The 26542-nt window shown below is 43.4% G+C and overlaps 1 long non-coding RNA gene across 4 annotated transcripts in view; it reads right to left on the bottom strand.

The window, feature by feature from the left end:
* The window catches only part of LOC137557470 (uncharacterized), a 135028-nt gene extending 109741 nt beyond the window's left edge, over nt 1-25287 (bottom strand). For all 4 annotated transcript variants that reach the window (XR_011029575.1, XR_011029577.1, XR_011029574.1 and 1 more), the window contains exons 1-2: nt 25247-25287; nt 7100-7209 (exon numbers count right to left, since the gene is read on the bottom strand). This is a non-coding gene — a long non-coding RNA (uncharacterized lncRNA). The remainder of the gene's footprint in view (nt 1-7099; nt 7210-25246) is intronic.
* Nucleotides 25288-26542: the final 1255 nt, after the last annotated feature.

The following is a 26542-nucleotide window of genomic DNA, read 5'->3' as shown; positions in this document are numbered from 1 at the left end:
TAGGCAACTGTCTGTGGACCCATAGCCAGTGACAGCCCCCCATGTAACACCCCCAGCTAGTAGTGGTACCCCAGGTTCCTGCAGAGCATTTGCGACAGCAGGACACATTCACTGCCACTGTACACTATCGGAGCACGTGTGCTGGGGGTCAAGCATAACATCATAGGCAGGTGGCTGGTGTCCCTTGATATGCTGCAACTGAAGAAGAGGAACGCGCTGCCAGGAGCCAGAGCCAGAGGATCGCTGCAGCTGAACAGGAGGAAAGCCCTGCCAGGACCCGGAGCCAGGTGGAGAGTATTGTGGCGGAAGGAGCGAGTAAAGTATTAAAGTGAAAGTGTATCGTGTAATTTAGTGCAGTGTAGTTTAGTTAATTGTAGTGTAGTGTAGTTTAGTGCAGTATAGTGTTAGTTTAGTTAAGTGCAGTTCAGTGTAGTGTATTGCAGTGTAGTGTAGTGCAGAGCAGTGTAGCTTAGCTGGTAGGGCAGCAGGGATTAGTGCAGTGTAGCTAGGCAGTGCAGTGTAGATAGAGTAGCTTAGAAACAGGTTTTTGGGGGTAAATTGATACTATAATGTTCCCTCTCTGTCTAATCTTAAAGATTTCCCATGTGATTAACACCCCTAATGGTCTAAGATTACCAGCCAAAAGTATTTAATGTGCACGCTCAAGGGCAGGCCTACCATAAAAGGGCCCATACATTGGTCGATTTCAGCCATCGATCGATCAGAAATCGATTCTATCAAATTCCCCATTCGATCGATTTGCGGCCGATTTTGATCGATTTGATCTATCTGACAGGATGGAAGATCTAGGTCGATCTGCTGCTGGCAGCAGATCAATGGCCTATAGAGTTGCATTGGATCTAATTGTCCAATAATGCATTTAGATCGATTTCCAATAGATGTAATTCTGAAATCTGTTTCTAGTATGTGGCACACATCAGATAGATTCCTGTCAGATAGGACTTGACAGGCATCTGACAGAAATCTATCTGATGGTCGAATCTTCTGCAAATCTATAAGTGTATGGCCACCTTTAAGCCACCTGAATCAGGTGACTCAAGCAGCAAAATCTAGGTGGCGGCATTTGGACAAACAGTTTCAAGCAACTGGCACCTGCCTCCTCTCCACTCTCCTGCTCACCTTCCTGGCACACACACTACCCTCCTCATCCATGCATCCCTGTCCTTATTCGACCAGTGGCACCTGCTACCCTTCCCTATGACATCATTGAGCATGCTACAGTAAAACCCCATCACCCGCGAGAGATCACCATGCCAGTTACTTCAGATAGGTCACTGCTACTGAACGAGTGCAGTGATTGGCCCAATGAAGGTGCTGTAGTCCCGCGAGACCATCGGTCCCAGTTAGCAAAAGAAGCGCAGGCAGCTGTGATTGGCCAATCTGGTGCCGGCACCCACACCTGATTGGTCGCATGGCAAAGCTTCCACTCTGACTAGCCATGGTGATCTCTCTCTGGTGATACGTTTATATGGGGGTATATATGAAGTATATATGAAGGGGGTATATGTGTATATATATTTCAGCCTTTCCAGGGGGTGGGGGCGACAGCGCATCCTCCAAATTTTGCTTCAGGCAGCAGAAAGTCTAGAACTGGCCCTGTGCATGCTTGGTAAGTCTTCAGGTCTTTCAGCTAAACCATGGCCATCCTCCATTTTGGCTGCCCTGTACACCTTTAAAGGTAGGCAGCTTCAGTGCAGCATCACCTGAGAAACCCGTACACAAAATACTAAAGCTCATAAGAAGAAAATTAACTTCACTAACATCTAGTAGTAAATTGTTTGTTGATGACCTAAGATGAAGCCAAGGCTTAGGAGTTAGATAACAAAGGTAGCCAAATTGGCCCCTCTTCCCTCCTATAACGAGTGTGGCTATTATGATCTCCCTAAAACAAGTGAAACTACCATGAGACCCTTCCTTCCATCATAACAGTGATGTCAGTTTAGCCATGTCCCCCCAGTAGATAGTATGGTCAGCCAAAAGAACAAACTAAAAAGACAGGGACAAAAGAATGCCAAGGTAACTATGAAATAATTTCAAGAGTTCAGGTCCACTGGTTTTTTTTACTTGATGCATTTTAGAGAGATGAGGTACCCCTGCCACCATTTATTCACGCCACACCCATGACCCTCTACAGAAAGCTCTTATCATTAATGTGGCGTCATTGCGCAGATATAAACGGCCATCTCTAACAAAATCAATACAGTCTGAAGAACAAACAAGGTACATATGACTCATTTTGCAACCTACTGGAAAGTAACTTAATGATAAGCTCTGGATGGGGCTCTATACACTGTGATATTCATTATGTGACTAGTGATGCTTAAAGTGAAACTGTAGTAAAAAATAACATAAGGAATAGAATTTTCTTTTTACAATACTTATTCATAAATTATTTAGTCAGTGTTTGTAAAATATTTATTCATTCTGATTTACCTTTTAAAATTTATCATTGGTGGTGACATATTTAGTTCTGCCAGGTGATCTGTACTGTTCTTTTACTAAGAGTTTTATTAAGAGTTCTAACCACATATTGCTTGCTTGGCAGTTGGAAACAGCCATTATTTCCCACAATGCATTGAGGTTCACAGACAGCAAACTGTCAGGACCGTGGTCATAACATCCCCCTGCAGGAGGGGTTTCACCACAATATCAGCCATGCAGCTCTCCCCCGATGATCTATTTGAGAATCAGCTACTGACTGGGATGAAGTTCAATCCTGCATTAAATTTCCTCATTCAGCAGCATTCTAAAGTTATGTCTTCCACAGTACAGCTGACGTTCCCTAATGTGATCCCTAAGCTTTGTACACATGCACGAGGGATGTCGCCCGGCATGGAATCAGGACTCAATCCTTTGGGCAACTTGGCAATATTACAGGACCAACACTGTACAGACATGTTCTGTTGCTATGTCGGGGGGGGGGGGGGGGCGGGGACTGACAGAGCGGAGCAGGAGACACAGCATGCCCTGGGCAGGGTAAGTGGGGCAAAAAAATATTTTAGGCCAGGCAGCACTTGGCCAAATTGATCCGCCAGTTTGATCATTGGCTGGGGTGTTGGGGGACACCAGGCGCCATTGTACACACCTTATTAGATTCTCATTATTGACCGCTGTCAAACGCCCCCTAGTGGCCGGACCGCTCATTGCCTTCCAATCTATTTCAACACACAGACCATCCAACCTGGTGGATGTAATCGGTGCACTGAAACCACTGGAATTGGGCAGCAGACAGGCTAGAAGAGAGCATGCGAACTACAGAAACACAAACATGGATGGCTGCATGGCTGAAAGCAGGTTTGCAGCTGAGAAAACCTGACTTAAAACAAAGTCTTTTAATTATAAATGCAATATAAATAATTAATATATACAGAAAATTATTCAAAGTAACAATTATAGAGATGACAACCCAGTGTAAAATATAAAGGGGGGGGGGGAAATGAGTACCTAAAGTTGGAAGAAATATGTCCTTTGTGTAAACTCCAAGCAAAATGGGTAAATTCCTTTGTTCCAGAGTAAAAGTCGGACAAATTGGCCGCCAGCCTAGGTTCTCATGCTGGCTGCCCACAATCCTGATGGTAAGTAATGGAGAACTGAGATTAACTTCCAGCCTGTTCCTTTTGAATGATCCAGCTCTTAGGGCGGGACCTGGAGGCAGAACCTGGGCTGGAGTTTGGGTGTGTTTTTATTTGAGTCCAAAAAATATGACATTTTCATTCCACGGTCAATGCACACCAATAAAAATAACAAAACCATAATCCTCAAAAAATATAGATTGAATTGATATTATACATAGATATTGTAGGATGTTCTGGGACTGAGAGCTTGAATAACGTGTCCGTGGCTTATGGCAACTCCTTAAAAGGGGTACCAAAATGTTTAGCGAGACATCACAAATCAAATGATATAACTTTCATAGCTATCCTAGGTACAGTAGCTCTTAAAAAGGCAAAAATCATACAATACATTTATTTTATATATGCTCCCAGTGAATCCAGGCTTTCTCGTACCCTGCTGAGTCAAAAGACCCCTATAGCAGTACAAGCCAAATGCTCCTTTTCAGATGGTAGTTTCACACCTAACTGAGAAGAAGTAAGACTTCTTTTGTACCCGTTAATTAAACACAAACATTGGCCGCGCAGGAGAACAGCTGTAATCACATGAACCGGGTCTACTACCTGCTGGACCCCAGAGAATGGTCTGTGGGTCCCTAGACATGCAATTTGTATTGGAAATGAAGAAACACAATCAGAAAACTGATTGTGTTTTATCCCAAATCGATTGTGTTTCCTTGCGGTTCGTCCGTGACAGCCGCCTCGGCCGTGTTTCATTTATGTCGTGTACAAGGCTTTAGGAATGCCAATCAGTAGCCAGTTAGAAGCATAGTCAGGACATGAAAATGGATTCCTCATGTCTTTTATCAGGCCACATTGCCGCATGGTGACACCACTGCAATGTCCTTTCATGGGATAGCTGAGAAGGATCCTTACTGCATTCATTCAATTAAATTAAGGAGAATGGAAGCTGAATTAAAGATAATTTGCTTCCACCCATGCCTCATCATACATTTTCCTGAAGATTTGTGTGTACAGAAAATCACTAATGCATTTGGAGCAATTATCTTTAATTAAGGCAACTTTCACTTTTGATTCACCACGTAGCTGGTGAAGCCCATCAGACAAGGACTCCAGCGCCTATGTGAATACAGCTTAAGCCAAATCTTGTCTACGAAGAAGCAAACCCTGTATAATAATGTATTTAATTTGGACTGGCAGAATAAATCAATATATATCTAGGCAATTTATCTTTAATCCTCGGAGGAGGCATGAATATGTACATTTTATGCTGGATATAGAAGGAAGGAGAGATGAGGCAAACTAACTCTGATTTATGTTGTATTTCACTTCTTGGTTAATGTTGGTGAAACACGCTGGCTCCTTACAATCTTCAGCAAGCCAAATGTACTTTAGTTATGGATTACGCAGTAGGATTTGAAGAGAACCCGAGGCGGAGTTTAAAAATTGAAAAATAAACACACTTCCTAATTCAGCTCGTCTTCCAAATCCCAACACGCCACTTCACACTTGTCAGGCCTGTAGGAATCACGAATCAGCTCCAATGCTCCAATCTACCTCCACACGCTTCACCCTATGTGGCGCGTCCGCGCTTGAATGAGAGGTGAGAAGACAACACCTACCCGACTTCGGTTACACCCAGGCCTTTAGTGTGCAAGGTATTGGAGCTAAATGTAGGGTGAGCAAATAAACTTCCAGGCCCAAACAAGAACACAGAGTAGCAAAGTCCAGCAACAGTCCAGGGTCATACACGGGTAACCAGAGATATCGCACTACAGGAGGGCTAGGCAGAAGAGAGGTCAAAGAACGTATCCGAGGTCAATCCAGGCAGCAAAGAGTCGTAACAATAATTCAGGCAATAGGTCGGTTCAGGCAGCAGACAAGGGAGGTCCAGTAAACAAGCAGAGGTTGAAATCCAGATAATCCAATATAACAAGAGCAGGTATACAGAGCACCCAGCAACGAGCAAGCTAGAGCTATCACGGTCAACATACAACTGTCACAGCAAGGTTTAAATACTGACAGCATCCAATTAGTGGCTGGCCACATGTACATAACAGCCAATCACATGCAGGCATTAATCCTGTTTAAGTGTCAGCTGACATAGGTGGCAACAGAGGCGTATCTAGAGGGGTGCAGGCATGGCTCGTGCCATGGGCGCCATAGCACCCATGGGCGCCATGCCTGCTCCTGTACTGCACCACCATGCCTGCCCTTGTGCTGCGCCCCATGCCTCCTTATCACTTAGACCTCAGATCGGATTAATTCTGTTATCCGAGGAACATGGCTACTTAACTTACATATGGCACACTTGGCTTAGTGTTAGCAAAGAGAACAGCAAGGGAATAAGAGAATAAGATAATATATTTCCAGAAAAGTACCTTCAGCAACATTCCAAGCCCAAAAAACACGGGCAACCATTACACATGTACGCGAGAAAGGATGCTGTTTTTAGAGAGGAAGAGGGCTCCGACCAGAGGAGGGTGCAATTTCAGTGCTTGCCATAGGCGCTATATTACCAAGATACGCCCCTGGGTGGCAATACATGTCAGCTGACTAACCAGTACTGACCAGTAAAATATTCTGACTGTGTGTCAGCTATAGCATACTGGTCAAGGGCATCGCTTCCGACGCGAGAGACCAGGGTTCAATCCCAGCCAGGGTCAGCATCCATTATATTTATATTTATTAAATAAATCCCTGCCTAAGTGTCAGCTGACTATCCTGTCAGCTGACACTAGCTCTGTCGCCACCTCAGACCATACTGCGGCCGAGAGGAGCGAGGCATCCGCCCACCAGTATGCGCAGAGCGATCCCCAATGCACGCGTCACCAGCTGAGGACGGCTGCCGACATGCAGAAGTGCCAGGACGCGACCTGCTCTTGGCAGAGACGGCCGTGTCACTGGATCCCGGAAGTAAGTCCCTTACAACACTGTTCCCCGCTGTTCCATTTGTCCACCAGGGAAGGAAGAATGAAAAAAAAACTATTTCCAAGATGGCCGCGACCCTGGAAGTACCTCCAGGGTCATGGCACATGCCCAAGAACAGTGCATGAGAGGGCCTGAGCTTTTGGCATGCTCAGTAGCTCCTCTTGTACACTTTTTTTTACTATGCAAGAACGGAGGGCAGGTTGTGGTGGCGAAGGGGCGTTCCTGATGCCTGAGAGGGCATTCTGCAAGAGTCTAGTACTAGTAAGGGTAGAAAAACACCGGGAGCCCGATATCGTGTATTAACGTTGCGACACTTGGTCTATCGTAGTGAAAATATACTCACAATTTTTTGGTTGCTTTTGAAGGCAACCACCATCAAAACATGTGGAGAAGTGCCGTCTCCACTCGGCCATGTCGGTCGCCGCTCCCGGAAAAAATCACCACTATAATAATATGGTGGTGTAACCTCACTTTATGAGGTGCTGTTTAACATAATACACTGTGGGAGGCGCCCTTATGTTTCAAAGTATATCAATGCACGTCAAGTGATCAAAGGTAAGGGTAGAAAATCTTACCTGGTATGAAGACTCATACACATAATGGTAGTAGTAATACAATTCAGTTTATTAAGCACTAGGGACAACGCGTTTCGCGACCAAGTCACTTCCTCAGGTCAAATATCATGCTGTAGAAAAATAAAAAGCAAAGATGGCGCTCAGACTAAAACATCTTTTTCATAAAATAGTATTCAATCAAAAAAATCCTATACTCTTAAAATACAATTATAGAAGGTTACTTTTCCACTATATATACACGTAAATAATACAAAGGGTGCAATTCTGATCTGTAACATATGAGATGATCAATCAACATAAGATACTATAATCATAAACACTATATAGTATTAGACAATTACATTTCCAATATATATACATAATTGGTACATGGGGTGCCGTTCTGATCTATAACATATGATTGTGTCACGTAACAGCCCTATAAAGGAACAGTTGAACCACATTTAAAAAACCACCCCAATCTAAACTCTACATAGGATTATTGTCCACATTGTTGTTGCTGCCTGGTATATATGGTATTGTGAATGATATGCAGTACATGGGGCATCTACCGATTTAATACATACTTAGGTTCACATTGCATTGTTGGGGAATTCCAGAGGTAACAAAACTCTGATGTGGCATAGAGCAGGCTGAGGCTCCAGTACTGTATATGTTTGCTGTAATTATGTGGTCAAATGCTCCGTGAGGGGCGGTCTGGTATTGGTGTTAGTTTGTGGAGAATCTGGGAGCATTGATTGCACCAGTGTGTAGTAAAATGTTGGCTGCACCTGTGTGCTTAAGAAAAGGGTGTGAACTTGCCGGGCGGCAGCTTACCTGTACTTTAGAAGATGAGCAGCGTGGGCGCCATATGCGCGGACCGCTGCTACACTGTTTAAGAGTAAGAGTCGCTCTCGGGGAAAGAGCTCTCCTTCTGATATTGAAATGCCGGCAGTCTCCTTGTTGGCATTTTTTTTTGAAGGGGGGGATGCAGCAGCTGGTGGGACCAACAAAAGTAAAGAAAAGGACAGAGGCATGTAATGATATCACTAACATGCCTCTGTTTCCAAATCATGGCAGACATTCTGCCTCGGGTACACTTTAAGCCTATTTTAAACTTTAAATGGAAATTGTATGTGTAGTCATGACAGAACTGCTCTCAATATTCTTTGTCTGCTGACAGGAACATACAGCTCAGCCAAGCTTTTATATTCTTATGGATGGAGCAGGGGAGCTGTGAGTGCCCAAAAAGTGCAGGTGGTTTTACTTAACTTAGGAGGGAATAGTTATGAATAATGGTGAGTTGGCTGATGGTGTAATGGTTAAGGGCTCTGCCTCTGACACAGGAGACCAGGGTTCGAATCTCTGCTCTGCCTGTTCAGTAAGCCAGCACTAATTCAGTAGGAGACCTTTGGCAAGTCTCCCTTACACTGCTACTGCCAATAGAGCGCGCCCTAGTGGCTGCTGCTCTGCTCTGGCACTTTGAGTCTGCAAGGAGAAAAGCGCAATATAAATGTTATTTGTCTTGTCTTGTCTTGTCTTGATTGACATCTTATGTCAATGGGTCCCATTAGACTTTCAGAGAAAGAAGTATGCTGCAGTTGGGAGATCTAACCACCAGTGTAGTAAGGGGCTGTCCGGTATGACAAGATCAGCGTAGGAGAGAGGAAATAAGCTTGTGTAATGTTTTTACTGACTGAATTAGTAAATTTAAAATTAGTTTTGAGTGGACTGATGCTTTAAAGCAAACCTGAATTGAAAAAATCATGAGATAAATGATTCTTTATCCTCCTCTTTATCCTCTTACTCCTAAATATGACCTTTTCAGAATTCCAGTTTTTGTGTGTGTTTAAAAGCTAAAAATGTAGGTTTAATTATTTTATTGTCTCAGCTCAATGACACAGTCTATTTGTTTTTCAGAGTCTCAATCTTTGACCTTTTTTATCTATTCCATGCACTCAAAAGTTGTTCTTTGCCAAGCAAGAGTAATATGGGTGTAATTAGTTATAAAAGTAAGTAATGCTATAGTCCAACTAGAGAGAAACTGTCAGTTGCATACTTGAATTATTAACCCTTAACGGCTGGATCGGGATATTAGTAAATCACTGGCATTTTTCGCCAATAGGCAAGTAGCAAACATTTATAGGACAGAAAAAAATAAAATTCTTGCAGTGGCCTGATGCGTTTCCCATGAATCACCCTTGTTTCATCCAAGTTTGTCAATAACATTTTGCCATTTTCAGTCATCTAATAAGGTGAGCTGCTCTCTACATAGAGGCAAGGATCTATTTTCTACTTTTAAACACAAGGAGTGCTTCCTTCTTATCTTTTTTTACAACCTCTAGATATGTCACTGAACACGTGCACTAGAGTTCCATGATCAAACATGGCAAGGCCTGTTTTGAGTGGACCCTGTGCTGTTAAACTGCTGTATGGTCTTGGCCACCATGCTGCAGCTCAGTTTCAGGGTGCTGGCAATCTTCTTATAGCTTAGGCCATCTTTATTTAGGGCAACAGTTTTCTTTAAGATCCCCAGAGAGTTCTCTGCCATGAGGTGCCATGTTGAGCTTCCAGTGAACAGTATGAGAGAGTGTGAGAGTGATAATACCAAATTTAACACACATTCCCTATTAACACATTAGACCTTGTAACACTAACGAGTAATGAGGGAACATGTCTAATTGGGCACAATTTTGACACTCACTTTTGTTGCCTGCAGTTTAGACATCAATGGTTGTGTGATGAGGTATTTTTGAGGGACAGCAAATTTACACTGTTATGTAAGCTGTACACAGACTATGGTACTTTATAGTGTATCAAAGTGTATCAAAGTGTCATATCTTCAATGTTGTCCCATGAAAATATATTATTAAATATTTACAAACATGTGAGCATTGTACTCACTTACATATACTGTATATATATATCAGTTCTATGTTTTGATTATTTTTAATGAAACACCAACAATGAATTGTTTCATGTTAATTTTCATTCCAAGTTTGCTTTATACTGTTGTGAAAGCAAACATTTACTAATGAGGGATCAGAGCCGACTGATCAGATGAACTGTATCATGCTATCTGCTTGTGTCTGTAGGAGAATTGCTCAAACTGGGAATACTAGTGTTTTGAATCATCTGCCATATATAGGAAATAGTATCTTGTTGCAGACTTACAAATTAAAGCAATATTTAATACAATTAAATTACAAAGCAACTTGTGTAAAACTGATATATATTACATGCTTAAAAAAATAATTTTAGGCTTAAAGTAAACCAGAGATGAAAATAAACTAATGAGATAAACAATTGGACCTGTCCTTCTACTCCTAAAAATGACTCTTTTAGATATCTCCAGGTTTTATTTTATGTATAAACATTTACAAAGCAGATTTAATGTTTCATAGTCTCTGCTCAATTGCAGTGTCTCAAGAGCACCAGAGTGAAAATACATGAACTTTTGACCTTTTTATCCTTTCCTTTCACAGTAAAATGCCCAGGTATCTGCTTAGGAAAGTGTTTTATAGCTGTAATTTGCGATCAGTGAGCCGACTGAGTCCTGAATGGAGAAAAACTGTCAGTTCCCTAGCTAATTATAAACTCTTTCAGGCAGGGAAAAAAGAAAAGAAGCACAGCATAAGTGTCTGTATGCTTGCCACTGTATATGCACATGTCTATCTCATCATGTCACATGTCATCTCTGGTACACTTGAAAGTCTGATGTTAGCATATTAAAATACATTGGGCCCCATCCACTTCCCTTTTTCTCCTAAGTTTTCTCCTAGATGATGTTTCATATCTTATCAATAAGATGCCTTGGAGCCACCAGCAAGCAAGAACATACTCAGAATAATTTTGACAGTACATTTTCACTTACTTGTTGGTCTTTTTCAACTAAAGAGTGGTGAAAAGCTATTTTAAGTAGAGCATGAAAATTATCTCCTAGGAGAAAACTTAGGAGAAAAGGTGCATTGGATCAGGCCTATTAACTCTTCATAAGTATTTGTTTCATGTACTTTGACCATTTAAACATATTAAAGATCACAATAAAAATAAAAATAATGTATATTTGAAATTACTTTTCATTCTAAATGTATAACAAAGCAAACTTATTTTTTCCCAGGTTTAGAAAAGCAATGCATTCCTCCATGTAATAATACAGATAAATGCAACATTTATGGTTTAGAGCAATAATAATAATAAAAAAAAGGATCTTGGAATCTTTGCAACTAAGTGCTCAAATGGAAAACATAATTATTGGGTCATTATAATACGCAATTAAGCATGTCTGAGTTTTTCCTGCCCAATCCGTGGCTTGTTAGCTGTTACTATTAAAACTGTAAAGTGCGCAGCAGAAACTGTGAGATTTATATTAAGAGCCAGTCATGCTAAGAGGCTTTTAAATCACTGCAAATAAAAATGCCATATGGTGTAAATAATACTAATGTCCTGCTCTTGCAGCCAGGAGGGTGCAACTTCCAAAGACATTCTGCAGCTGAGAAAAAAATATACAAGTGAAACAAAAATGTTATATTATATGTACATGGATCACAAGAAAACAGATTTGCATTTTCAGGAAATTAATGCTATGAGAAATGCCAGAAATAAAAATGAACTAATCAGTAGTAGTCATTGCCAAATAAAAATATATTTGCATTGTCCATTTTTATGTTAGTTTAAAAACCTCAATTTACTTACAGCCACAGTTTTAGGATTTGGTGGATAATTATTAAACACCAAGGAGCTCATCTAAAGTGTAAATATGCGCAAAAGTTGCCTTATGTAATTTTGAGTATTAACAGTTCCCAACCTGGTGAAGGGAATGTCTTCAGTAATTTTCTTCTGAGATTGTTTAATGAACAATGGGCCTGATTCACAAAGCTTTCCTGTTAAATTATCTCACCTTATTTATCAACTCATAATTTATCTCTCCTTAAAGAGACTCTGAAGCGAGAATAAATCTCGCTTCAGAGCTCATAGTTAGCAGGGGCACACGTGTGCACGTGTGCCCCTGCTAAACCGCCGCAATAGCGCCGCTAAACGGGGGTCCCTTGACCCCCAAACCCCCCACTGCGACACTTGGTCGCAGACTTGGTCGCTCCTGGAGGCAGGGCTAATGGCTGCAGCCCTGCCTCCAGTCGCGTCTGTCAGCGGCGCATCGCCGCCTCTCCCTGCCCCTCTTAGTGTAGGAAGACTGAGAGGGGCGGGGGAGAGGCGGAGATAGGCGCTGACAGACGCGCGTGGGGCAGGGCTGCGGCGGTTAGCCCTGCCCCAACCAGGAAGCGCTCCCCCCCCATTACGGAGGGGATTTGGGGGATCAGAGACCCCCGTTAAGCCGTGGGATAGCGGCGGTTTAGCAGGGGCACACATGCCCCTGCTATCTAGGAGGTCTGAAGCGAGATTTATTCTCGCTTCAGACTCTCTTTAAATGACTTCATGATTTACCTCTCCTTATCTAACTTAACTCATGGTTTAGCTCTCCTTATTTGACATAACTCACGGTTTGGCGCTCCTTATTTGACATACCTCATGGTTTAGCTCTCCTTATTTGACATGACTCATGGTTTAGCTCTCTTTATTTGACATAACTCATGGTTTAGCTCTCCTTATCTGACATAACTCACGGTTATGCTCTCCTTATTTGACATGACTCATGGTTTAACTCTCTTTATTTAACATAATAACTCATGGCTTAGCTCTCCTTATTTGACACAATTCATGGTTTAGCTCTCTTTATTTGACATAACTTTGAGTCAGATCCTCAGTTTTACTATCTAAGTATGTTACCACGATCTCTCGGTTTTACGACTATGTATGTCGCTTATTTATACAGTAGATATTCTCCAGACTTTGGCTATATTAAAGCTAAACTCAACACCAATATTGTACACTGGGTACCACTATAGCCCCATTTAACATTGTTGTCTATACGGTGCTTAAACTTCTAGCTGGTCAGAGGTGCCGAAATTTCCTGCTTCCATCTTTTCCCTGGTTAATCCTTGGCAATTGTCTGCAACTTGTCTAAACTTTATTTTCTGGTTATAAAAGTACTGCATGTCCTCATCCCTGGTTAGAAAAAAATCTTGTTGCACCCTCTTTGCTAATGTTCTAGTTATTAAAATTTACTGTGCGTCCTCATCTTCATTTGACTATATTTTGATAAAGTCATGACTTTGAGACTTCATTACTTTGAATTCCATTTTAGCCATTTTGATTGCATTTGCTGTACAAGTGGGCGAATGTCATGGCTTAGATCTGCAAATGACACAGCTAAGAACATCATCTTTTTTTTTTGCCAAAATCTAAGATAAACAGTAGAAATTCATTAAATTCTTCTCCCCAGAGGAAACGGAATAAAAAAGTTTTATTCTATATCGAGCACCGAGACTTAGCAGTTTTTCTGATGCAAATGAGTGATTTATAATACTAATGCTCTTATCATTGAGGCATGAAGCACTTGCAGTATCAGTCAAGTCACCAATGTCTAGACCAAAGCATTTAAGCAGGAGTTGCTTAGTAACATCCATTATGAATAATTAGTTGAATCTTGCTAAACATGCTTTACCATAAATACATAAATGCTATATTAAAGGGAAAATATAGTCCTCTTCAGATTTGTATTAATTTAGAAACATTGCAAATAAACACTTCAGTTACAGTATGTTTTGTCTGTACCAGTATCTGCTAATGATTTGTGAGCAGATGATGTTGTTGCTTTAATGTTACAAAAAACTTGTGTACATTGAGGGTGGATCTGTGGACATGGGCAACTTTTGGGTGATCAGTTGCTCTGATCAGTGTCCTAAATTGTGAATGATATTTTGAAAAAGCCAAATACAAAGCGCCTGATTGATCCTTTATGTTCAAAAAGTTCCCAAGTTTCTTTTTGTTTTTTTTAAGTGTAAACCGTCTTTATTTTTTTTTTAAAAACATGTTTTATTAATTTTCCAACATTTTTTTATCCACAAAGTACACAGAGCGGTCAGATTAATGTTACAATGCAACAGGCATTGGCGTGACTAATGTGGTTGTTCCCCCCCCCTCCCCAGCCTTCCCTGGGCTGCCCTAAACCCTCTCCCCCAACCAATACCCTCCCCCCCACCCTCACCACTCTCTGATCATACTATATCTAAGTGGAAGTCTATAACTCCTTGGGTTAATTGGCTTTATTAAATCCGTATACTGTAGCATTGGTCATACGCCAAAGTCCAAGCGTCCTAGCGTACCAGCTATGTGAGCTTTCAAGTACCATGTGGTATATTTAAACGGGGTCACGATTTTGTTTAAATCTGTGTCCGAGTAGACGTCCAACATGAAAGGTTTCCATTTTTTGAAGAACTTTTTAGTGCCCTTTTCCTTATTTAGACTAGCGTCCAGTTTTTCTAACAGCATAAGATGCCTTAGTTCTTCCTGTAGGTCCAAGATAGTTGGAGGAGTAGGGTAGATCCATCTGTTGTATATTACTTTTCTGTCTGCTACAAATAAAATGTGTAGTAAAGTGGAAACCTTGATTGCATTATCTTCTTTTGCAATGGAATTGAACAATAGGATCATAGGGTCTTTTGGCACATTAACCTTGCCTATTCTCCTAGCATATTTTAAAACCTCATCCCAATATCTTTGTATCTGCGGACAGTTCCACAGGCAATGGAACATGTCGGCTTGGGCTATTTTACATTTCGGGCAGTGGTCTATGTAACCCGGTCTGGGAGAGCGGTATCTAATATTGAAAGCATATTTAGCATGGAATATCATAAGTAGGTGTGATTCTCTCCATCTCTCACTTACAATTGTTTGCCTAACGCAATTGTTCCCATCTATTATCCTGTGTTCTAGGTCTGGGACTGTTAAGAATTTATTCCATTTTGCCATATTTCTGACGGCTAAATGTTGGGCTCCTAAGTTGACCAATTCTTTTTGGATGTCTGATAATGACTTTTTGCCACCTTCTGGCCTTAAGAATTTATCAATGGGGTGAATACAGGCTAGTACTGAGATTTCTCTAATCTGAGTTCCCTTGAATGATCTGACCTGTCTATATGCTAGGAAGTCTGATTTAGGGATTCCATATTGCTGAGCCACCTCCGCGAACGTAAGCCACGTATGTGTTCTTAGGTCTAGTAGATTTCCCAAGTTAGTAATACCCCTGTCCTTCCATTTAAGATAATTTGGATGCATTAAACCCGGTGGAAAGCCCAGATTACCCTCAGGGGTATACTTAGAGATTTTCCATGGTAGACCAAATAATTTTCTGATTTCCCTCCAGGCTATGAGAGTCTCTCTGTAGATAATATTGTGTTTCAAACGCAATGGTAGATCGGCCCAACCAGTATGTAGAATACCAATTAGGTCGAAGGGCTCGGCAACATGTCCCTCCAAGGTAGTATTGGAAAATTCTTCTGTGCCCATTAACCAGTCTCGAGTATGTCGAAAGACACATGAAAGATTATATTTTCTTATGTTTGGGAAGCCTAGGCCTCCCATCTCCTTTGGGAGTTGCAGACTGCTTAGCTTTATGCGGGGTCTCCTATTATTCCAAACAAACTTACTAAAGGCTTTGTTTAGTGCCGTTATGTCTACATGCTTCCATAGCAATGGTAATACTTGCATTGGATAGAGGAGCCTGCCAAAGCTGATCATTTTTTTTAAGGCAGATCTCCCCATTACTCCTAGGGGGATATTGTTCCAGCCTTGCAGTTGTGATATAACTGCTTTAACCAATGGAGAGATGTTATAGGAGTACAGAGAGTTAGGTTGCCGTCCTATGTCAATTCCCAAATATCTGATTTTCTCCCTTGCCATTTTCAATCCCAACCCCTCAAATTCCCGGTGGTCAGCAAATTTTGATAAAAGGTAGGATCTCGCTTTTATTTACATTAATTTTAAACCCTGAATGCTGTCCCACTTCCTGTATGATTTTAAGAGCATTAGGCAGGTCTGTGTTTGGATCCGCTGAAAATATCAGGAGATCATCCGCGAATAAAGTTAATGCAAGTTTCATCTGACCAATCTGGATACCCCCAATTTCCTTGTGTAGTAGTCTAGCTAAAGGTTCCAAGGCTAAATTAAACAGCAGGGGGGACAGGGGGCATCCCTGTCTAGTCCCCCTTTGCAGCTCTACAGGTTGAGATAAGCCAGCTGTGAATATGCGGGCCATCGGTTCTTTATATAACAGAGAAAACATTTTAAGGAAGGCTCCCTGGAACCCCATTCTCCTCAGTACTTTGGTGGTCCATGTCCAATTTACAGCGTCAAACGCTTTTTCGGCGTTATTATAGCGTTGGATTTTCCCATGCGTGGGTATGCTTTGGTATGTTCCAAAGCTATCAACACTTTCCTAATGTTAATTACTGCCGCTCTCCCCTTTATAAATCCTACCTGTTCTGGGTTGACCAGCTTGGGCATCAAGAGAGCCAGCCTATCAGCCATTATTTTTGTCATGATTTTGATGTCCTTATTAATCAGAGAAACTGGCCTATAGGAGCCAGGATCTTGTGGGTCCTTTTCCTGCTTTAATAGAAGTTTGATATAAGCTTCATTCCCAGAGGGGAGCAATTTCTCCCCCTTCAGGGTTTTATTAAATACCGCAGTTAAAACGGGGGCTACTTCTTTTTGTAAGATTTTATAAAATTCTCCTGGCAGACCATCCGGGCCCGGAGCCTTATGATTGGCCAGGGCCCGGATGGTCTGCTGGATTTCTTTTTCTGATATGGGAGAATTAAGCTCATCCAATTCGTCTTGGGTAAGTTTAGGAAGTGTTATCCTCTCTAGCAGATTATCCATTTCGGTCCCATCCTCCCCTGGTGGGGCAGCATACAGGGTTCTATAAAAGCGAGCAAAGATTTCATTGATATCTTTTGGGTGGTGGACAATTTGTCCATTGGTTGATTTAATGGCATGTATTGTAGTGGGCGTAAAGTGGCCCTTGGCCATTAAGGCCAGCAGACGACCCGCCTTACTGCCGTGTTTATAATATTTTAGATCTCGGTAAGGTGTTAAGAGAGATTCTCTTTCCTTGAACCAACGTTCTGATTCTGCTTTTGATTTTTGCCAGCATGCTTTTGTCTCATCAGTTGGTTTGCGTCTATAATTGCTATACGCTAGCCTTACCCTTGCTATCGCTGGTTTGTTTGTTTCTTTTTAGTGGCAGTATATGCCATTATTCTTCCCCGCAAGACTGCTTTAGATGTGTCCCAGAGGAGATGGGAGTCTCTATTATGTTCCGCATTGTCCTCCCTAAATTCCAACCACCACCCTTTTAATAAAGCATGAAAGTCTTCATCGCCATACAAGTAAGAAGGAAGTCTCCAGATAATATCAGTACCTCTCTGGATCTTCTCGTGCAACTCTACAGACACTGGTGTGTGGTCTGAAATGACCATATCCGCTATTTCGGCCGCAACTAATCGGGTAGTGACTGACTCATTTGCGAAAATATAATCTATGCGTGACATTGATCCATGTGGTGCCGAGTAAAACGAAAATTCCCGATCGTATGGGTGTAAAAAACGCCATGTATCTGTCAGCTGTAAAGTTGCACTGAAGCGCGCCAGATTTGTACTTTTAGCCCACTCGTGATGGTGAGCTTGACCCTGTCTCCCGGATCTATTTTCACCCGCATACATAAAATCGTTCCAATCCCTTCCTACTATTAATTGTTGTGAGGAATGTTCAGATAGCTGCCACTGAAGGCCCTCCAGGAATTTACTATTATCTGTGTTTGGCCCATAAACATTATACAATACTATGGATTCACCTGCTAGTTGTAGTAGAATACCCAGCCATCTGCCATCATCGTCACCCTTGATCAGTTCTGCTTTGGCCTGTAACGTTTTGCTAATTAGCGTGATGACTCCTGCTTTCCTCTCTACCGCTGGTGAGCCAAAACATGAGGTCACCCAGCCTTTGCGTAGGTACTTGAACTCGTCTGCCCTAAGATGGGTCTCTTGTAATAAGGCTATGTCCGCCTTTCGTTTTTTTAAATGGCGTAATATCCGTGACCGTTTATTAGGTGAACGTAAACCTTTCATGTTCCAAGTTACTATTTTAATAGTCATGTCACTCCTGATGAGGGGGATAATGGCATATGGCTATACCCGTCTAATGTATACGGAATCAGAGCAAGAACATGTATAATGCACCTGTACATGGAAAGAAATGAACAGGCAGTAAAATGCAGCTTAAAAATTCCCCGATCAGAGAGTGGCCCCTCCTAAAGTCCCCTCTTTACCCCTAAACTGGACCATATATTGGGCTGAGATGATCTGAAGAGGATCACTATCCAGATGATTCTTAACCATTTTTGCCCCATAGTCCAGAAGTTCTTTTCGGACTTCACTTCTTCCCTGCAAGGACTGGCTTTACATACCATCTTCCCCAAAGAGGAGCCTCCTCACCAGCCAGAACATGTCCTCTAAATAAACTTTACTTGGCTATAACAGGTAGCAGCCATTAGGTTATAAAGATAAAGATGAGACTATTGTAAGATAACGTGGAGAGAAAGAAAAAAAAAAAAAAAGAGAAAAAAGAAAAATGTCTCATTTGAACGTGAACACTTGTGCTTACTCTGGATCGCCACCCGGGTCTGAATGTCGTGGGTTGGCAGAGGGGCTTATGTGACGTTGCGGGCTGCCATCAATACCCGGCCATTTCAAGAATCTTTCGGCGTCTTCAGGTCGCTTATAGATGAATATTTCCCCGTTCTTGTCGGTTATACGTAATGTTGCGGGGTATAGAAGGGCAAAGCGGATATTTCTGGACACCAATTTTGAGCATATATGATTAAAATCTTGACGCTTTTTAGTGATGGCCAGGGAATAGTCATTAAACAGCATTATCTTTCTTTCTTCATGCAGTATTGTGTCTTTACGAGCTTTGAACGCTGTAAGCAGCCTCTGCTTGTCTTTATAGTCCAGGTAGCGTACCATGACCATTCGCGGAAGGCATTTGTCTCCTTCTTTGCGTGCTGGGCCTACTCGATGCGCTCTTTCTGCCTTGCATGGGCCTACTACTCCCAGCATCTCAAGTAAGGTTATTTCACAGAACTTGTTGATGTCTGCCATCTGGCACGTTTCTGCTAGGCCCACTATGCGCAGGTTGTTACGACGCGATCTGTTTTCTAAATCTTCTAGGCGGTCATAGAAGGCTGCATTATGTCTGTGGGAGTCAGCTAGTTGCCTGTGTGCATCTTCCAGGTCGACCTCCGCTTGCTGTATGCGGTTTTCCGCCTCCTTTATTCTACCGCTATGCTCCTGGAGCTGTTTAGGGATATGCCCCATTGATTTTCTCACCGCCCCCCCTCCACTATGGCCTGCAGGTCTGGTGCGATCTGTTTTGCAACCTCTCTTGCTAGAGCTGTAAGGTCTGTGCCCCTCATACCTCGGAAACTTTCTTCCTCCACGCTATCTGTCTCCCATGTTCGTGCAGGGGAATGTTCTTCCTGCCGTTGGGAAGCTGAGCGGGATTTGTTCGCCGCCATCTTGGTTGTTCAGGGTAGCTTCGGGGTATCTTGCTCCCTGCGCGCTGCCCCCAATAGGTAGCGGTCCATCCAAGTGTCCACTGTAACGAGTGGGTCTCGAGGCAATCAGTTGGCAGTCTCGCCGGGTTCAGAAATGGCTGCAATATAATGAGGTGGACCTCTGGCTGGGAGAGCCCGCTTACCGCCGTCCGTCCATGCAGGCGCCGGAACCGGAAGTCAAAAGTTTCCAAATTTATTGCATGAATTGATTGTTTGGTGGTACATGTACACTGTGCAATAAGTGCAGCCCTGATTTATATTTAACAACACACCTGTTCAGTTTTCGCACTAAAATAATAAAATTATAGATTCATGTATAAAAAAAATCACATCTTAATATGCTATAAAAATTCTAATCCCAGCGCCCACCCATGTGTACATAAAACAATCTTGGATCTCCACAAATTACACATTTCAGTATAGAAAACGGACCCATCCATGAATCCACTCTCTAGTGTCACTCAATTTCACACACTCTGAGGTACTTTGGCCACTGTATTAATCAGTGGGAGCAAACAAAGGCCAAGTTGAACCAGTGTCAGACATGTTCCAGCTCTATGCTATAATGCCACGTATCTTATAATTTGCTGCATACATGGCTACAATATGTAAAGTCTCATCAAAACTGAATTTGGATATCCTCAATGGTGACAAGAAAACTCCTCATATCCTGAATGTGGTGTCAAGGTTCTACAGAAACATACACCTATTGCGTCAGTTCCAGGTGGTCACCCGTGCCAAATATCTGGACCACGGGCACATTTGTCGGAGCAATTATTCTCCACCAATCTTTGTATTACTGTTTTGTGAGCACTGAACAAATGTGTTGTTGAGACTTCGGCTGGTAGTCCAGCTTCCAGCATAAAGATATATGGGGAGGTGCTAGCAGGACATTTTTAGCTTAAGTAACCAAAATTGAAAGAAGGAGGCGGCACATTACTGGCTGCAAACGGATGCTTGCATTGTGGAACAGACACTACATGTTATGGATCATACAGGCTCTTCCTTAGGTGTATAACGGGTTATACACCTGAGGAAGGGCCCATTAGGTCTGTAACATGTAGTGTCTGTTCCACAATGCAAGCATCCATTTGCAGCCAGTGGTGTGCCGCCTCTTTCTTTCAATTTTGGTTGTTCCGGGACCGTCAGAGCAATCCGGTTGAGGCCTGGCACTGGCATATCCCCAAGACTGTGGTTCTGGGGCCTGTTACCGTGGAGTTTTGTATATCTATGTTTTAGCTTAAGTCTCTGATTAATATTTACCAGTCAATTGCAAGATAACTAAAGACACAATCTTATTTTTTATTATGTTATTTGAACGGTCTGCAGCAACTGGATTATTTGGTGATTGCGAGTAGGGCTGAGCTCTCGGATTCCGAATTTCGAGTTTGCCATCGGAATTTGGCAGTTCCAAGTAAGCACTCGAAACTCGAAAATTCTGCAATTCCGAGTACCGAATTCGTGTTTACATTGAAGTCAATTGTGCTAAATTCCGTGGTGAATTGTGAAGCCCCCTTACATGCTATCATCACCAAATTTGGCATGTATATTAAGCAGATGAGTAGGAACATGGTAAAAAAAAAAATTTGTGAAAAGAGCTTATAGTTTTTGAAATAAACGATTTTAAAGTTTCATAGGAAAAATGATTTTTAAACTGTGTAAAATGACACTGCTGCAGAGCAGGTTACTGCATTCCGAGTTCTGTATACATATTGTATACATTTCATGAAAACAGACAGCGTGGGGTCCCCCCTCCCAAGCCTCCTTAACTCCTTGTCCCCCATGCAGGCTGGGATAGCCAGAAAGCGGAGTCCCGGCCACGTGGGGCTTCGCACCCTGAGCTATACCAGCCCGCATGGTCCATGGTATGGGGGGGCTCTGGAGGAGAGGGGCGGCCAACCTCCCCCTCTCCTCCAGAGCCCTTGTCCAATCCATGGACAAGGGGCTCTTCCCCACCTCCGGTGCCCCAGGAGGAGGTGGGGGCCGCCGACGTCCTGGGGGGTTCATGGTGCCATCCGGGGTTCCCCTTTAACAAGCGGACCCCGGAAGCCGCCCCCTCCCCAGGAGAAATGAGTATAGGGGTACACGGTACCCCTTACCCATTTCAGCAGAGTTAAAAAAAGAAATAAAAACACGACAACGAAAAAAGTCCTTTATTGTTCTAAATTAACCAGGGATATTTACCTTGGGATAATCTCACGCCAGTAACCTCAGGAGTGGTCCCACGCCAGTATCCTCTTATGACATCCCACCTCCCTCCGTGTTATTCATGTGAAATAACGCGTATTCTGACACTCTGAGGTGGCCTCCGGGGAACGGGGATTCCCCAGCAGCCATTTTGTTTATGACACTGTTTGCCGAAAATTCTTGTTTTAGCAAACAATTTTCGTGTTTCTAGTTTATGCAATACAGATTGCAGAGGCTGTCTACAGCCATTCATCCCCAGGAGTTCTGCAGGATCGGCAGGTGCGCGGGACCTCCTAAGAGAATAGAGGGGGGCACAGCGCAGGAAGGTGGGAAAGTGGGCACAGAGCGGCGGGGAGGGGGGGAAGCCTCCCCTCCCTCACCTAGGGCCCCCCCTTGCGCACTCCCCCCCCACCTCCAGAATTTCAGCCAGCCAGCGGAACGGCTTACCGAGAGCGATAGCTCTGTGTGCCGCTGGTCTGGTATTCTGCACTGACACTGTCCAATCACGCTCTCGCAGTACTTCCTGTGAGAGCGTAATTGGACAATGCAATGCAGGAGACCAGACCAGCAGCGGCACACAGAGCTCTTCTCTCGGTAAGTGATTCCCGCTCGCTGCCGCTGCTGGCTGCAATTTTGGAGGGGGAGCACGGAAGGTTGACCCTAGGTGAGGGAGGGGGGAAGGCTTCCACTCCTCCCCGCCACTCTGTGCCCACTGCCCCCCCTTCCAGCATGGGGGCCCCACTAACTGGTGACCTGCCTACCTAAACTGGGGACACCTATAGACCTGGGTATATCTATACTGGGGACACCTATATACCTGCCTACCTAAACTTGAAAACTTGGCAGCGAGCGGGAATCACTTACCGAGAGAAGAGCTCTGTGTGCCGCTGCTGGTCTGGTCTCCTGCATTGCATTGTCCAATTACGCTCTCACAGGAAGTACTGCGAGAGCGTGATTGGACAGTGTCAGTGCAGAATACCAGACCAGCGGCACACAGAGCTATCGCTCTCGGTAAGCCGTTCCGCTGGCTGGCTGGAATTCTGGAGGTGGGGGGGAGTGCGCAAGGGGGGGCCCTAGGTGAGGGAGGGGAGGCTTCCCCCCCTCCCCGCCGCTCTGTGCCCACTTTCCCACCTTCCTGCGCTGTGCCCCCCTCTATCCTCTTAGGAGATCCCGCGCACCTGCCGATCCTGCAGAACTCCTGGGGATGAATGGCTGTAGACAGCCTCTGCAATCTGTATTGCATAAGCTAGAAACACGAAAATTGTTTGCTAAAACAAGAATTTTCGGCAAACAGTGTCATAAACAAAATGGCTGCTGGGGAATCCCCGTTCCCCGGGGGCCACCTCAGAGTGTCAGAATACGCGTTATTTCACATGAATGGGTGGGTCCAGGGGATTAGGGCACCTCCTGCTCTGGTCACCTGGACCCACCATCTATGTGAAAAATCACTGGTTTCGCCACTCTAGTGTGGCCTCCAGCGATCGGGGATTTCCCAGTGGCCATTTTGATTGCATCACTGTTTGCCGAAATTTCTTGTTTTAAAGGCAAAATTTTCGTGTTCTCAGCCTCTGCTATACAGATGCAGAGGCTGACTGTGACCATTCAGTGGTGGGAGTTCGTCAGTGTGGGAGGGAGGTGGGATGTCATAAGAGGATACTGGCGTGGGACCACTCCTGAGGTTACTGGCGTGAGATTATTGCAAGGTAAGTATCCCTGGTTAATTTAGAACAATAAAGGACTTTTTTCGTTGTCGTGTTTTTATTTCTTTTTTTAACTCTGCTGAAATGGGTAAGGGGTACCGTGTACCCCTATACTCATTTCTCCTGGGGAGGGGGCGGCTTCCGGGGTCCGCTTGTTAAAGGGGAACCCCGGATGGCACCATGAACCCCCCAGGACGTCGGCGGCCCCCACCTCCTCCTGGGGCACCGGAGGTGGGGAAGAGCCCCTTGTCCATGGATTGGACAAGGGCTCTGGGGGAGAGGGGGAGGTTGGCCGCCCCTCTCCTCCAGAGCCCCCCCATAGCATGGACAATGCGGGCTGGTATAGCTCAGGGTGCGAAGTCCCACGTGGCCGGGACTCCGCATTCTGGCTATCCCAGCCTGCATGGGGGACAAGGGGTTAAGGAGGCTTGGGAGGGGGGACCCCACGCTGTCTGTTTTCATGAAATGTATACAATATGTATACAGAACTCGGAATGCAGTAACCTGCTCTGCAGCCGTGTCATTTTACACAGTTTAAAAAACACAGTTTTAAAAAAATTTTTTTACCATGTTCCTACTCATCTGCTTAACATACATGCCAAATTTGGTGATGATAGCATGTACGGGGGCTTTACAATTAACCGCAGAAGTTAACACTATTTAATTCAATAGAAATGCACTCGGAACACGAAAATTCGGAACACGAAACTCGGTTTTCGCATGCGGTACACGAAATTTCGACGAAATCGGAATTCAGCTGTTCCGATCAGCCCTAATTGCGAGTATGTTGGCTTCTGAACGCAGCCTAACACCATTACAGGAGCTAAATCTCAAGACTGGATGACTGCTAATTTGGCACTATTGTTCTCTTTGGTGCTATCTTATACCAAACTTTGATTTACTTACATGTTTAATGGTTTCCTAATAAAATAATCTATTTAATCTTAAATGTGGTAAGCGAAGTAAAATGGGGAAAAATGTGCATTGTCTTTTACAAAACAGTAACTCTCTTCATATTGCTTGCCAAAATTGTTTCTGAGACTTAAAAGACCAAAATATTTTTTTTAAAAATCTTGGACTTCTGTGCCGTAATACCTCATGACAATCTGTATAAACACTTTTGACAGAATTTATGATGGGGATCCTTTTCCCTGTTAGAGCTTTAATTTATTTTAGTTGAAAATATAATGTGGACACTCTAGAACAGCAATTTTGTAGCAGGTGGCATTGATTTCAAGGTGGAGAGAAGCATCTGATGAGCTCTACAAGATGACATAATACCCAACTATAAGTAATACAAAGACATGGAAAAAAAAAGACTATAACTACAAGATTTTTAGATGCTTTGTTTCATTTGAAGAGTTCTGTCACACACAACTTGCTGAAGAATTGACCTGATGCTATTGTCGCTTGCATTTCTCCTAACAGATATCACAGAAAATACAATAGCTTCAAAAGTAAAGGCAACAAATCTGGAACAATTGCTATAAACTTGTATTATATTCTTCACTGTTTGAGATGCTTTCAAATGTGTATTTAAGTTGGGTTTTCCTGCATTCATGTCACTTGAGGCTGATTGTAACTATGAAAAGAACAGCTCTAATCTTACAGCCTCAATACCCTGTCTTTTGACTGCATTTTTATCAGATAAATAGAGGCATATATAGAGATGTCAACATGCAACTCCTACTACACTTCAACTGTTCAACTGCATCTACCAAAACATGATATACATATATATATATACACACTAGTAAAAAAGCCCACCTGTTAAAAAAAGGGCCCTGGGCCACGGCCGCTAGCCCCCATACCCCCCCCCCCCCCAATGCATACACAGACATGTCCCGATTGCCCATCCCCCATCGCTGTACAAAGTATATGCACACAGGGAGAGGTTGCTTGCTTGGCAGTTGGAAGAAGCTGTTATTACCCACAATGCAGTGAGGTTCACAGACAGCAAACTGTCAGGTCTGAAAGCAGGGACACACATACACAGGGACAGGACGCAGAGACATTATTATATAGGACTAGCAGACCCAAGCCCATTTAGAAACGGGCTCTAGGGTTTGTGTTTCACGCCGCCTCCCGCCGTATGTACTGCACACGCGCTCGCACCCGCCACACACCCGGCCACTCGCTCACAGGCTCGCCTGGGTCCCTGGCCCCGTCCCTGTCCTCCTGTCTCTGTGAGGCTGTGTCCGTGCTGCGCACATGCGCAATAGCAAAAAGCACAGCCCCAGCTACACAGAGACAGCACATGCAGGGACACAGGGGTTTTATTATAGTGGACATATATATATATTCACCAAAACATTATATATATATATATATATATATATATATATATATATATATATATACACACATACACTGTATATACTACACACATATACATTATGTGCCACCGTATAAGATGCTCTGGAACCTCTATTATTGTATTCTCCTGTGTCCCCCTCTGTCCACAATGTGGCCCCTCAGTCCTCAGTGTGGCCCCTTCTGTCCCCAGTGTGACCCCTTCTTTCTCCCCGTTTTGCCTCCTGTGTCCCCCATTTTTCCTCCTGTGTCCGTTTTGCCTCCTTTGTCCCCAGTGTGGCCTCCTGTGTCCTCTGTTCCCCGTGTAGCCTGCGCTGCCCTGTGTGTAAGTAGGAGAAGCGACAGTACGGTTCACCCCATCAATGGCTCCAACGGGGAACGCAGAGGGCTTCTGGTGATGATGCGAGCTGACATCTAGACAAACTAATAAAACTGCATACTGCAGAACTAAGTACAGCTGTTTCAGAGTATTTGATCATCATCAGTGTAAGGCATGGATTATAAACAAGCAGTTTCTGATTAATTTCTAGCAAACAAAGGCAAAAATGTATGATTTGCATGTCCACATTAAAAAGTTATGCATTATGGGTGTTACACAATGAACGAGAGGCAGTGACCTTATGCAATAACCTTCATTTTAAAAAAGCAGTGAGGGTGTTTCTGTGCTTTTCAGTTCATTACATAAAATCCTGCTCTTATATAACTTAAAAGACCACTATAACAATTCATTTACATCCTGCTACATCTATA

Source organism: Hyperolius riggenbachi, chromosome 1, assembly GCF_040937935.1.
Source record: "Hyperolius riggenbachi isolate aHypRig1 chromosome 1, aHypRig1.pri, whole genome shotgun sequence".
Classification (NCBI taxonomy): Eukaryota; Metazoa; Chordata; class Amphibia; order Anura; family Hyperoliidae; genus Hyperolius; species Hyperolius riggenbachi.
The sequence above is the reverse complement of the archived record's forward strand: the minus strand, read 5'-3'. Positions and strand labels throughout refer to the sequence as shown.